Source organism: Rousettus aegyptiacus, unplaced genomic scaffold (assembly GCF_014176215.1).
Source record: "Rousettus aegyptiacus isolate mRouAeg1 unplaced genomic scaffold, mRouAeg1.p scaffold_m13_p_1, whole genome shotgun sequence".
Classification (NCBI taxonomy): domain Eukaryota; kingdom Metazoa; phylum Chordata; class Mammalia; order Chiroptera; family Pteropodidae; genus Rousettus; species Rousettus aegyptiacus.
Window position 1 is genome coordinate 16,093,707 of NW_023416284.1, and position 7,363 is coordinate 16,101,069.

The following is a 7,363-nucleotide window of genomic DNA, read 5'->3' on the forward strand; positions in this document are numbered from 1 at the left end:
CCTCTTTTTGTCTGTCCTTCCCATCTGGGCCATGCCAATAGTCTGGGGTTTCAGCAGGCTAGTTCTCTCCCAAGCCAGACTAGAACTGAGGGGGCCCAGGGGATTGGACCCCTGCTGCCCTCCTCTGGCCTACTCCAGCACAGAGCCTTGCTAAGCCTGAGGTTGGAATGCGGTCCTGGATCCCGAGCTCCTAGGACAGTATGGAGAAAGATGTCAAGAGGTGGCAGGAAATTGCATGTCTCATCACTCCCGTAAGTCCATGACTTTTTCCAGGGACAGGAAAGCACCTTGGCAAAGCACCCAGGAAGCAGATAACAGTTTTGGTGAGAGGAGCAGAGGGGATAATTATTACCAATAGCAGGTTCTACTTATTGAGCACCTACTATATGCTTAATACTGTGCTAAATGCTTCACGTACATTATCTCATTTAATCCTCATGACCACCAGTGAAGTGGATCAGGCTTGTTCAGGGTAGAATGGCCATAGACAATGGGCTGTGGCTCCACTGGGGTGTGAAACCAGGACCTTCTGTGTGTAAAGCAGACGGGCTAACTGCTACACTATGGAACCACATCCATATAGTTATATTTTCATTCCCATTTTAAAGATAGAGAAACTGAGGCTCAGTTCACACAATTGATAAGTGGCTGATCTTGATAAGCACTGGGGGCAGAGATAAGTAAAGCGAAGTCCTTACCCTCTACAGTTACTGGTACAGAGAAGGTGCTGGGTCTCTTGACTTCTAGGTTGTAATTCACTAATATTAACAATTCTTCACAGAGCACGGTGAGTCATTCATTACTTTATTTATTCTGGAAAGCAACCCTATGAAGTATAATTTCTCCCACTTTACAGATGAAGGAATTAGAGAAGATTCATAGAATTTAAATGACTTGACCAAGGACACACTGTTGGTCTATTCATGCTTCAGAGTCCAGGTTCTGAACCACCACCAAGTCTGTCTTTGCATGTAATTCCTCCTTTGTCAAGAGAAAATAGAACCTAGTGGTTAGAGTATGGGTGGATGCTGGAGCCAGGCTGCTACTTGAAGAAACTTGGACAACCTACTTAACCTCTCTGAGCCTTAGTTTTCTCATCTTTACAAAAGATTGGGTCCATTAAGGAGGAAAGTAGAATGGATTTATTGAGTCCTAGAATAAAGGCCCCAGGGTAATAAGACTAAATATTCTTTGTACAAGAGTACAAGAGACAGCAATCAGAGAGGTGACTCCCCAGTACCTAGGAGGTAACATCTGAGTGGACAGGTAACTAAATGGGAAGGAAAGTCATTTGCATTGGCTAGTTTCTCTTCCTAGAACCTTCAACTCCCTGATACCCATATGGAACACTCTCATCTCCTATAAGCCTCTAAAATGCCACTATTTCAATGAATAGTTTCATTCTACCCCATCCATGCTATTTAAAATTGCAAACTACCCTGTGCTCCTCCACTCTAGATCCCAATTTCTTTCTTCCATCTGCTTATTACTTCCTAATTACATTCTATACTACTACACACCATTATTTACTTTTTTATTGTTTATTGTCTGTCTCCCTGCACCCACGAGAGAATAGGAGGTTTTGGTCTGTTTTGTTCACTCGTGTTCCCTAATTCTCCCAAGAACCTAGAACAGAGTTACGTATAGTAAGAATTTCTTTCTGCCCATGGGCTCTACACCATGGGTCTATCTAAATATTAGCAGTTATAATGATGGGGTTGCATTTAGGTGATTGTCATCCCCCCCAAAAATCACCATGATAGTATTGTGGACAGGTCAGATCACTATCTCTGAATTCCTTAACTCAGAATTTTTGATGTCTGTCAGAGTTTGCCACCAATCCCTACATTGCCACCGGTAACAGGTTTCCTTTTTATATTTGGAGCAATTATTCCTATAAATGATCACTGATAAACTATGCTCGGTCAATAAACAAACTTTATCGAAAGGAGACAGCATAAGGAAAAATAATAATAATAATAAAGAAAAATAAAATAAAAGTTACCTCGCCATGAATTACTACCACCACACCATCAAAATAATAATAATAATAATAGTAAGGAGGAAAAGAGGAAGGAGAAGACAGAAACAGAGGGAGAGAGATGTTTTAAAAAAAGAAGATAAAGAAAAGAAAGGGGAGGGGACAAAAGTATTGTCTTCCTTCTAGGATTGATATGAGGATGAAGTGAAATAAGGCATGTAAAGTTCTCAGCAAGAGACACAGCATCTACGTGCACACAGGCCAAGCACAAAAGGGGAAATTAATGTTTGCTCATTTACACCGCCGGCTCCTAACAGCGGGTGACGCTGCCTCTCCCCACAGCTGTCCAGTCAGCAACCGGCTGCTCTGGGGCCTGAGGGCCAACGGGGCCCCTCTGGAGGTGACGCTGGCTTTCAACCTGTTCCATTTGACCAGCGATATGCTCTACCGCCGAGTGACCCTGTGTGACAAGCGGGCTGGATGCCTGTGCCAGCCAGTGAGTGGGCATCCTTGGGAGGGATCCTGGCCGCCGCTGCAGCCTCCACCTACCACACCTCTGGCGCAGCCAGCCGGGAAGCCAGACTCCGCAATGCGGTCATCCTCCAGGCGGGAGTAAGGAGAGACCTGTCGCTCTGCGGGATTGGCCTATCTGTTAGGGCCGAGGGCGGGGCTTGTGGAGGTGATTGACTTAACGATATTTTGGAGCCTAAGGTCTTGTGGATTAGTGAACTCGCCGTGGCTATGTGGAATCTCCTGCAAACGCCCACCCTTCTAGAGGTGGGTAGGGGCCTCGCTACCCTTTGTGCTTCTGTTCCCGGCAGACCTGTAGTCAAAAGAATCCGCCTGGGAGGAATGGAGCCTGGAAGACTGGACCTCTCAAGGACCAGGAGAGCGGCGCCGGCCGGATAATGTTTGGGCCCATCGGAATAAGCCCTAACTGGATCTTTGGGGGAAGAGGGCCTCCCTAACTCCTCTTCTAGAGCCTCCCGCTGTCCTGCTCTGGCCCCCGAACCTTCGCTGAGCCACCTCCTATCTTCATGCCCTCTCACTCCTTCCCAAATCCAAGTCTCCTACCCAAGCCCATAGCCTCCTGGACTACCCCTCTGCTCGGGAGAGGTCCTCTTTCCTCACTCGGTCCTTTTCTTACTCATTAAACTTCTAGTCTGAGTCGTCTCGTCTCCCATTCTCACTTTTCCTATCACACCAGATCACTCTTCTCCCAGTCTGTTGTCCTCTGTGCCAGCGTGCTGTTGGAAATCCTCCTTGCTGGTTTAGAACAGTCTCTCCTTTTTATTCCATGACAGTCCTCCCGTCCTCAAGGGAAAGCCCATTTCCTTAGTAAGTCCGTTCTTATTAAAGGCAGAAAGTTCCCTTATCATGCCCCTCTGAGTCCCAGCTTCAACAAGGGGTTTAGCCGTTTTGCCCAACCTTGATGAAATGATGGGAGCTTGCCGGCTTTGTCCTGTCAGGATGGCTCCTCAAGCTCAATCTTTCTTTCTCTGTGGTTTTAGAGTCCAATGCCTCCAGCAGCAGGAGTTCATCAGGTTGGTACCCGGGGATTGTGATGAAGGGGACTCAGTGAAGGGTCGGGGGCTCAAAGCAGAGTCTGGGGGTGCACACTGGGTACTGGCAGGTGCTGGTCTTGGATCCTGTTTCTGCCCTACCCTGTGACTTGGGAGAAGGCATTTACCCTCTGAGGGTTTCAGCTTTCTTAGCAGTACACGGCAGAGTTGTCATTGTGGGGATGTTGGTGTCGACAAAGAACATCCAACCCTGTAGAGAATTTTTATAAGCGTTTATTTGAGCACGAATTGATGACAGTTGCTGGGAAGCAAATCACAAATCCTCTTGAGAATTACAATTTTGTAGTTTCTCTTATGCATTTGAAATTAAAGAGGGAATGTAAGGGAGAGTAAATGAAAGTGGGAGAAAGCAAGGTAGGGATAGTAACAAGATTATGTGCTCTCCTGAGGGTAGTTATCACTTATTTCAAAGATGTGTTACTCTAGATGCACAAAAACAGGGCTTGCTTAAGACAAAGATAAAGCTTTAACTAAATTTATATGCCTGGGGCATGACGACCCACCGTGACCTGCCCAGTTAGGTATTTATGATAGTATCACCCTGTGAGGTTACTTAGAACCCCATTTTTTATACCTCATCAGAACCTGAGACTATCCAGAAATGATTTAGAGTAGGGGCTTAAATTTTAAGATACAGGGCCAGGCATGTGGCAAGTGAGGGGTTGAGCAGGGTCCACATTGAACTAGAGAGTACGTGTCATCTCTACATCTCCATCTGCCTCACCCCCAAACTAATGAGGGACTGACACACAGTCCCAGGAAAGCTTTGTTGAAAGAATTTATGAACAGGTCACTAAATAATCTCCCAAAGTGGAATATCTAAGCCTAAAAAATCTCCAGGCTCTCAAAGCCACCTAATCCTGTTTTAAAATTATTTCTTTCTTTCTTGCAGGAGCCTGGATGACTGTCTTTCTTATAGTGATAAGCTGGATGCTGGGATAAAATCCTGCCCTGACACTTCCCCTAACTCTAGCCCTTGGCCTCGTGTAGTTACCTGAGGCAAGGGTGGCATGGAGGAAGATTTAGGGGGAGCCAACTACTATCTGGTAAGGAATATGGCCTGGCCAACAAACAGCTGGGAATTCACCTACTTTGACTTCTTTTCAGTGCAAGCTGGCTGCAAAGCTTCAGTACTTTATGAGGAATGGGGTATGTATGTATAAGAAGTCACTTTATTCTCTATGGATCTTAGTTCCCACATATGTAAAATGAGTCTGACCAGATGATCTCTGGTTCAGCATGGGAACTCAATGACTCTTTTTCCAGGGAGAGTTTCTGGGTTTTGGCCAGCTGGTCCTAAGACTTCTTTCTTTAAAAAAAAAAAAAAAAAAAAGACTCTTTTCTTTTGCAGAATGGGCAAGAGCTATTCAATTTCAGAATTAGGTTGAAATGTATCCAGACAATATTATCCTGACCATTAATTATTTCTAAATTTGTAAACTCCCCCTTTCTAGTAAAGAGGGTGAATACAGGCAGCAATGTTTGTGCTATCATTTATTCAATCAAAGAATAGTCTGGAATTCTGGAATCTACTGTGTACCAGTTCCTGTGTTAGACCCTGGGGATTCAATAGTACACAAGATATCGTTTGACCTTATAGAGAGGACAGCTGAATATAGGAAGTAGGTGGTGTGGACCAGAAGCAGGAGGTGGCACTTTCATAAAATCCTAAGATCCCTGTGCCTCATTTTGTTATTTTGCTTTTGAAATATGTTTTACTGATATCTATAATCATTTTAGAAATTAATTTCCTGGGAAAATATAGTAGTATAAGCAACAAAATAAAAGTTAAATTAACAGTCTTAACGTTTCCTTTGCAGAAACTTTTCTTGTTATTTAATGCTTTGACACCTCCTGAAAAAAATTAAGTCAAATAATCAATTTATATTATGTTTTCAATAAATTACATTTCATTGGGAATTAATATTGACTTTATAGGTCTGAAGTAGAGTGTTTAAGTAGCCCTCGTTTAAGGTATATTATCTGAAACTTGGATCAGAAAGCTTCGTTAAAAAATAATAAAATAATAATTAATAATAAAATATATCCTGAAGGATAAAGGCAAAATATTATTGACTCTACTATGCTTAAACATCTCAAAAAGAAAATAGAATGAAACAAAATTAAGTTAACATTGAACTTACCTATATTGAACTTACCTGTATTTATTTGACCATGTTAAAATACTTTGACGCCTCCTGAAATAGATGATTATAAAATAAACCACCAGACACTACTTAATGCATTTGAAAGCAGTAGCTCTAATTATGTGATTATAACTAAGATGCAGTTAGTTTATTTTCTAATATTCTTTGATTAAATTGGGGTGGGGCGTATCTGGCCCTCTCTACTCCATTTTTAGTCATGTTAGGTGATAGTTCCATTGATGTATTTTATTAAAATATGCAGCAACTCCTTTCAAAATAAAGTAACTGAAGATTTAAGAATATCTCATACCTACTATATCTCATACCTCTGAAATTAATAACAATTCTATGTTAAAACATAAAAATTCACATTTTTAAATCGGTACTATGGTAATAGAATTACTTTTAAAATATAAATGTACATTGGAAAAAACTGTATAACAAATATACTGTTTGCCATTTGTAAATTGAAATCTCAGCACTTTCACCACTTTCCGGTCAGATTTCTCTTCCATTTTCTGCATCAGCTCTTCATATCCTCCCCATTCTTTGCAATCTTTTCCATGCTGTTTTCTCCCTTCTCACAGATTCTTTGGCAGAAGAAATAGAAGCCATCAAGTGGATGTTGCCATCACCCACCAGTCTACTTACTACCCACCAGTGCACAAGTTGACTTATTTAGACAATTACCTTTATCATTTATATTTAACGAAGCTTTCTGATCCTAATTTCAGAGGATATACCTTAAATTCATCTACCATAAAATTCATTATCCATGACATCTGCTATTTTATTCCTTCTTTATTCTTAAAACGTTATGGGAGATAGGGCTCTGGACCACATCCCCAGAGTCCTTCCTTTGGAGCAGGGGTCCCCAACCTCCGGCAGCACAGCAGGCTAATGAGCAAAGCTTCATCTGTATTTGCAGCTGCTCTCCAGCACTAGCATCACCACATCCGCCCCTCAGATCATCAGGCATTAGATTCTCATAGGAGCACCCATTCCTGGTGCCAAAAAGGTCGGGGACTGCTGCTTTAGAGTGAACTTGATCCAGTAATTAAAAAGTTCTTTAATATAGTTCTTCAAAATTAAAAAAAAATCACAACTTTTTAACGCATCTCACCTCCTCCCTCTCCCATCAGGGTTCCAGATATCTGGAATTTCACTATCCTTTGGCTGATGGCTTTGTTCCTTCTTTTAAACGATTTCCAACTATGATTCTTAAATACATATTAATGCAAATGAACTTAGTTTCTTTTCCTGAGGACTAAGTTTGGGTAGGAAGGCAAGATTGATCCTTCAACTTGAGTCCTAGTCAGACTGACCACTGAAGAACCCAGCCGTGACCCAGGCCACAGACTGAGCCCTAACGAAAAAGGCAGTGACCTAGGCCATGCCCCAACACTTGGTCACAACCTGACTCCCAGTTCCAGGGGGCAGTAGTGACAGGGGGTGGGGCAAGCTGGGTGGGATTTCCAAATGACTTGCCATATGTTCCAGTTTCTAGATCTGCACTTGCTCAGCAAGCTACTCCAGGGCTCGGTGAGGAGGGCTCCGCCCAGAGGCAAAACCTGGCAACGATCAGAGCAGAAGGCTCAGAGGGAGGGTGGGATCATGCGCAGAGAGATCCGTCTGCTCTCGGCGCGGAGGAC